This window comes from Triticum dicoccoides, chromosome 7A, assembly GCF_002162155.2.
Source record: "Triticum dicoccoides isolate Atlit2015 ecotype Zavitan chromosome 7A, WEW_v2.0, whole genome shotgun sequence".
Classification (NCBI taxonomy): domain Eukaryota; kingdom Viridiplantae; phylum Streptophyta; class Magnoliopsida; order Poales; family Poaceae; genus Triticum; species Triticum dicoccoides.
In genome coordinates, this window is record NC_041392.1 from 584560786 (window position 1) to 584568071 (window position 7286).

Sequence of the window (7286 nt, forward strand, 5' to 3'; positions counted from 1 at the left end):
AACCTCTCCCTAGAGCAAAACATGATCAACACCAGAACTGCATGGGTGTTCGATTCATGAAAATGTAACTAGACTATTGACTCTAGTGCAAGTGGGAGACTGTTGGAAATATGCCCTAGAGGCAATAATAAAATGGTTATTATTATATTTCTTTGTTCATGATAATTGTCTATTATTCATGCTATAATTGTGTTATCCGAAAATCATAATACATGTGTGAATACATAGACCACAACACGTCCCTAGTGAGCCTCTAGTTGACTAGCTCGTTGATCAAAAGATAGTCATGGTTTCCTGACTATGGACATTGGATGTCATTGATAACGGGATCACATCATTAGGAGAATGATGTGATGGACAAGACCCAATCCTAAGCGTAGCTCAAAGATTGTGTAGTTCGTTTGCTGTAGCTTTTCCGAATGTCAAGTATCATTTCCTTAGACCATGAGATTGTGCAACTCCCGGATACCATAGGAGTGCCTTGGGTGTGCCAAACGTCACAACGCAACTGGGTGACTATAAAGGTACATTACAGGTATCTCCGAAAGTGTCTGTTGGGTTGGCACGAATTGAGACTGGGATTTGTCACTCCGTATGATGGAGAGGTATCTCTGGGCCCACTCGGTAATGCATCATCATAATGAGCTCAATGTGACCAAGTGTTTGATCACGGGATCATGCATTACGGTACGAGTAAAGTGACTTGCCACTAACGAGATTGAACGAGGTATTGGGATACCGACGATCGAGTCTCGGGCAAGTAATGTACCGATTGACAAAGGGAATTGTATACAGATTGATTGAATCCTCGACATGGTGGTTCATCCGATGAGATCATGGAGGAGCATGTGGGAGCCAACATGGGTATCCAGATCCCGTTGTTGGTTATTGACCGGAGAGTCGTCTTGGTCATGTCTGCGTGTCTCCCGAACCCGTAGGGTCTACACACTTAAGGTTCGGTGACACTAGGGTTGTTGAGATATTAGTATACGGTAACCCGAAAGTTGTTCGGAGTCCCGGATGAGATCCTGGCCGTCACGAGGAGTTCCGGAATGGTCCAGAGGTGAAGATTTATATATAGGAAGTCAAGTTTCGGCCATCGGGAAAGTTTCGGGGGTAATCGGTATTGTACCGGGACCACCGGAAGGATCTCGGGGGTCCACCGGGTGAGGCCACCTATCCCGGAGGGCCCCATGGATGAAGTGGGAGGGGAACCAGCCCCTAGTGGGCTGGTGCTCCCCCTTGGGCCCCCCCCTGCGCCTAGGGTTGGAAACCCTAGGGGTGGGGGCGCCACACTTGCCTTGGGGGGCAAGCCACCCCTTTGGCCGCCGCCCCTCCTAGGAGATTGGATCTCCTAGGGCCGGCGCCCCCCTAGGGACCCTATATATAGTGGGGGGGGAGGGAGGGAAGCCGCACCCCAAGCCCTTGGCCTCCCCCTCTCCCTCCCGTGACACTCCTTCGTCTCCCTGCGCTTGGCGAAGCCCTGCCGAGATCACCGTTGCTTCCACCACCACGCCGTCGTGCTGCTAGATCTTCATCAACCTCTCCTTCCCCCTTGCTGGATCAAGTTGGAGGAGACGTCTTCCCAACCGTACGTGTGTTGAACGCGGAGGTGCCGTCCGTTCGGTGCTAGGTCATCGGTGATTTGGATCACGTCGAGTACGACTCCATCAACCCCGTTCTCTTGAATGCTTCCGCGCGCGATCTACAAGGGTATGTAGATGCACTCCTCTCTCCCTCGTTGCTAGATGACTCCATAGATTGATCTTGGTGATGCGTAGAAAATTTTAAAATTCTGCTACGTTCCCCAACATATATCTCTTTCTCATCAAGATAGGCATATTTAAGAGTATCAGGTAAATGTTTAAGCTCAAACACGGGATCACCCTTCGGTGGAGGAGGATCCCCTAGGATTTCAATAGGCAAGTTGTGTTTCAAAATAGGTCCCTGTTTAAAGAATACTTCATCTATTTCCCTTCTTTCATTCATAAATATATCATTTTCATGGTCTAGCAAAAATTGTTCTAAAGGATCACTAGGAGGCACGACAATAGAAGCAAGACCAACAATTTCATCTTTACTAGATAATTCTTTATCATGGGGTTGTCTACAAAATTTAGCAAAATTAAACTCATGAGACATATCTGATACGTCTCCGTCGTATCTACTTTTCCAAACACTTTTGCCCTTGTTTTGGACTCTAACTTGCATGATTTGAATGGAACTAACCCGGACTGACGCTGTTTTCAGCAGAATTGCCATGGTGTTATTTATGTGCAGAAACAGAAGTTCTCGGAATGACCTGAAACTCCACGGAGTATAATTTTGGAAATAATAAAAAATACTGGCAAAAGATCAAGGCTAGGGGGCCCACACCCTAGCCACGAGGGTGGGGGGCGCGCCCCCCTACTTCATGGGCCCCCTGGAGCTCCTCCGACCTCAACTCCAACTCTATATATTCACTTTCAAGGAGAAAAAAATGGAGGAGAAGGATTCATCGCGTTTTATGATACGGAGCTGCCGCCAAGCCCTAAAACCTCTCGGGAGGGCTGATCTGGAGTCCATTCGGGGCTCCGGAGAGGGGAATCCGTCGTCGTCATCATCAACCATCCTCCATCACCAATTTCATGATGCTCACTGCCGTGCATGAGTAATTCCATCGTAGGCTTGCTGGACGGTGATGGGTTGGATGAGATTTATCATGTAATCAAGTTAGTTTTGTTAGGGTTTGATCCCTAGTATCCACTATGTTCTGAGATTGATGTTGCTATGACTTTGCTATGCTTAATGCTTGTCACTAGGGCCCGAGTGCCATGGTTTCAGATCTGAACCTATTATGTTTTCATGAATATATGTGAGTTCTTGATCCTATCTTGCAAGTCTATAGTCACCTACTATGTGTTATGATCCGGCAACCCCGAAGTGACAATAATCGGGACCACTCCCGGTGATGACCGTAGTTTGAGGAGTTCATGTATTCACTATGTGTTAATGCTTTGGTCCGGTACTCTATTAAAAGGAGGCCTTAATATCCCTTAGTTTCCGCTAGGACCCCGCTGCCACAGGATGGTAGGACAAAAGATGTCATGCAAGTTCTTTTCCACAAGCACGTATGACTATATTCGGAATACATGCGTACATTACATTTATGAATTGGAGCTAGTTTTGTGTCACCCTAGGTTATGACTGTTACATGATGAACCGCATCTGGCATAATTCTCTATCACCGATCCATTGCCTACGAGCTTTCCATATATTGTTCTTCACTTATTTACTTTTCTGTTGCTATTGTTACAATCACTACAAAATAGCAAAAACATTATTTTTGCTACCGTTACCTTTTGCTACCATTACCACTACTATCATATTACTTTGCTACTAAATACTTTGCTGCATATATTAAGTTTCCAGGTGTGGTTGAATTGACAACTCAGCTGCTAATACTTGAGAATATTCTTTGGACCCCCTTGTGCCGAATCAATAAATTTGGGTTGAATACTCTACCCTCGAAAACTATTGCGATCCCCTATACTTGTGGGTTATCAAGACTATTTTCTGGCGCCGTTGCCGGGGAGCATAGCTCTATTCTTTGAGTCACCTGGGATTTATATCTGCTTATCATTATGAAGAACTTGAAAGATCGAAGAACCAAGATTTATCTCTCAACTACGAGGGGAGGTAAGGAACTACCATCTAGCTCTGCACTTGATTCACCTTCTATTTTGAGTAATCTTGCGACACCTAAACCTGCCTCTGCCATTCATTCTGATATGTCGCATGTTATTGATGATGCCACTTCTGCTATGCATGATACTTATGATGAAACTACTTCTATGCTTGATACTACTATGCCACTTGGTGAATTTCTTGATGAACAACTTGCTAGGGTTAGAGAGAATGAAATTATTGAAACTGATAATATTTATGAAAGTGATGATGAAGACTCTCCCCCTAATAAATATGAATTGCTTGTTGTTCCTGAGGGTTATGTTATGGATGAAGAAGCTACTAGAGCTATTTTAGCTTGCAATGATAGATATGATCTAAAGAGGTTATTAGCTAAATGGAAGCAGCAATCCCTTAATGCTAGAATGAAACCTGGCCCTGCTTTTGCTACTTCACCTATCTGTGTTACTGATAAGGATTATGAATTCTCTGTTGATCCTGATATAATTACTTTGGTTGAATCTCAACCTTTTTATGGCTATGAATCTGAAACTGTTGTGGCACATCTTACTAAATTAAATGATATAGCTACCCTGTTCACTAATGATGAGAGAACTCATTACTTTTATATCCTTAAAATATTTCCGTTCTCATTAAAGGGTGATGCTAAGATATGGTTTAATTCTCTTGATCCTGGTTGTGTGCGTAGTCCCCAGGATATGATTTATTACTTCTCTGCTAAATACTTCCCTGCTCATAAGAAACAAGCTGCTTTAAGGGATATGTATAATTTTGTGCAAATTAAAGAATGTTGGGGAACATAGTAATTTCAAAAAAATTCCTACGCACACGCAGGATCATGGTGATGCATAGCAACAAGAGGGGAGAGTGTTGTCTACGTACCCTCGTAGACCGTTCACGGAAGCATTATATCAACGCGGTTGATGTAGTCGTACGTCTTCACGATCCGGCCGATCCAAGTATCGAAAGCACGGCACCTCCGAGTTCTGCACATGTTCGGCTCGATTACGTCCTCGCCTTCTCGATCCAGCAAGAGGGGCGAAGTAGTAGATGAGCTCCGGCAGCACGACAGCGTGGTGACGGTGTTGGTGAAGAACAATCTCCACAGGGCTTTGCCTAAGCACTACGAAAACTATGACGGAGGATAAACTAGAGGGGACGGGTTTGCCGGCAAATGGCTTGGTGTTTCTTGATCTGTCTTGGGTGCTAGCCCTGCCCCTCTATTTATATGTTGAGCCTTGGGGTCGAAACTTGGAGTAAAAGCCTCCACAAAGTCGGTTTCACCTGAAAGGCAAGAGTCCTTCTTGGACTCCAGGGCCAGACGCCAGGGTTCCCGGCGTCTCGACCCAGACGCCAGGGACCCTGGCTTCTGGCCCCTGGACTCTGCAAAACTTCCTTTTGCGCTTTTCAAAAACCTCGTGGGCTTTCCCCTTTGGCCCAGATAAAGTGTTCTCGTGCCCAAACATTTTGGGAATCATCCGGAACCCCTTCCGATGAATTCCGGAACCCTTCCGGAGATCAAACACTACTATCCACATATCAATCTTTACTTCCGGACCATTCCAGAGTTCCTCGTCATATCCGTGATCTCATCCGAAACTCCGAACAACATTCGGTCACCAACATACATAACTCAAAGTACTATATCGTCAACGAACGTTAAGCGTGCGGACCCTACGGGTTCAAGAACTATGTAGACATGACCGAGATACCTCTCTGGTCAATAACCAATAGCGGGACCTGGATGCCCATATTGGCTGCTACATATTCTACGAAGATCTTTATCGGCCAGACCGCATAACAACATACGTTGTTCCCTTTGTCATCGGTATGTTACTTGCCCGAGATTCGATCATCGGTATCTCAATACCTACTTCAATCTCGTTACCGGCAAGTCTATTTACTCGTTCTGTAATACATCATCCCGCAACTGACTCATTAGTTGCAATGCTTGCAAGGCTTATAGTGATGTGCATTACCGAGTGGGCCCAGAGATACCTCTCCGACAATCAGATTGAAAAATCCTAATATCGAAATACGCCAACCCAACAAGTACCTTCAGAGACACCTGTAGAGCACCTTTATAATCACCCAGTTATGTTGTGACGTTTGGTGGCACACAAAGTGTTCCTCCGGTAAACGGGAGTTGCATAATCTCATAGTCATAGGAACATGTATAAGTCATGAAGAAAGCAATAGCAACAAACTAAACGATCAAGTGCTAAGCTAACGGAATGGGTCAAGTCAATCACATCATTCTCCTAATGATGTGATCCCGTTAATCAAATGACAACTCATGCCTATGGTTAGGAAACTTAACCATCTTTGATCAACGAGCTAGTCAAGTAGAGGCATACTAGTGACACTCTGTTTGTCTATGTATTCACACATGTATTATGTTTCCGGTTAATACAATTTTGGCATGAATAATAAACATTTATCATGAAATAAGGAAATAAATAATAACTTTATTATTGCCTCTAGGGCATTTTTCCTTTAGTCTCCCACTTGCACTAGAGTCAATAATCTAGTTCATATCGCCATGTGATTTAACATCAATAGTTCACATCTTTATGTGGTTAACACCTATAGTTCACCTTGATATGTGACCAACACCCAAAGGTTTTACTAGAGTCAGTAATCTAGTTCACATCACTATGTGATTAACACCCAAAGAGTACTAAGGTGTGATCATGTTTTGCTTGTGAGATAATGTTAGTCAACGGGTCTGTCACATTTAGATCCGTAAGTATTTTTCAATTTCCTATGTCTACAATGCTCTGCACGAAGCTACTCTAGCTAATAGCTCCCACTTTCAATATGTATCCAGATTGAGACTTAGAGTCATCTGGATCAGTGTCAAAACTTGCATCGAAGTAACTCTTTTACGACGAACCTTTTGTCACCTCCATAATTGAGAAACATATCCTTATTCCACTAAGGATAATTTTGACCGTTGTCCAGTGATCTACTCCTAGATCACTATTGTACTCCCTTGCCAAACATAGTGTAGGGTATACAATAGATCTAGTATACAGCATGGCATACTTTATAGAACCTATGGCTAAGGCATAGGGAATGACTTTCATTCTCTTTCTATCTTCTGCCGTGGTCGGGCTTTGAGTCTTACTCAATTTCACACCTTGTAACACATGCAAGAACTCTTTCTTTGACTGTTCCATTTTGAACTACTTCAAAATCTTGTCAAGGTATGTACTCATTGAAAAACTTATCAAGCGTCTTGATCTATCTCTATAGATCTTGATGCTCAATATGTTAGCAGTTTTACCGAGGTATTTCTTTGAAAAAGTCCTTTCAAACATTCCTTCATTCTTTGCAGAATAATTCTACATTATCTCCGATCAACAATATGTCATTCACACATACTTATCAGAAATGCTGTAGTGCTCCCACTCACTTTCTTGTAAATACAGGCTTCACCGCAAGTCTGTATAAAACTATATGCTTTGATCAACTTATCAAAGCGTATATTCCAACTCCGAGATGCTTGCACCAGTCCATAGATGAATTGCTGGAGCTTGCATATTTTGTTAGCATTTTTAGGATTGACAAAACCTTTTGGTTGCATCATATACAAC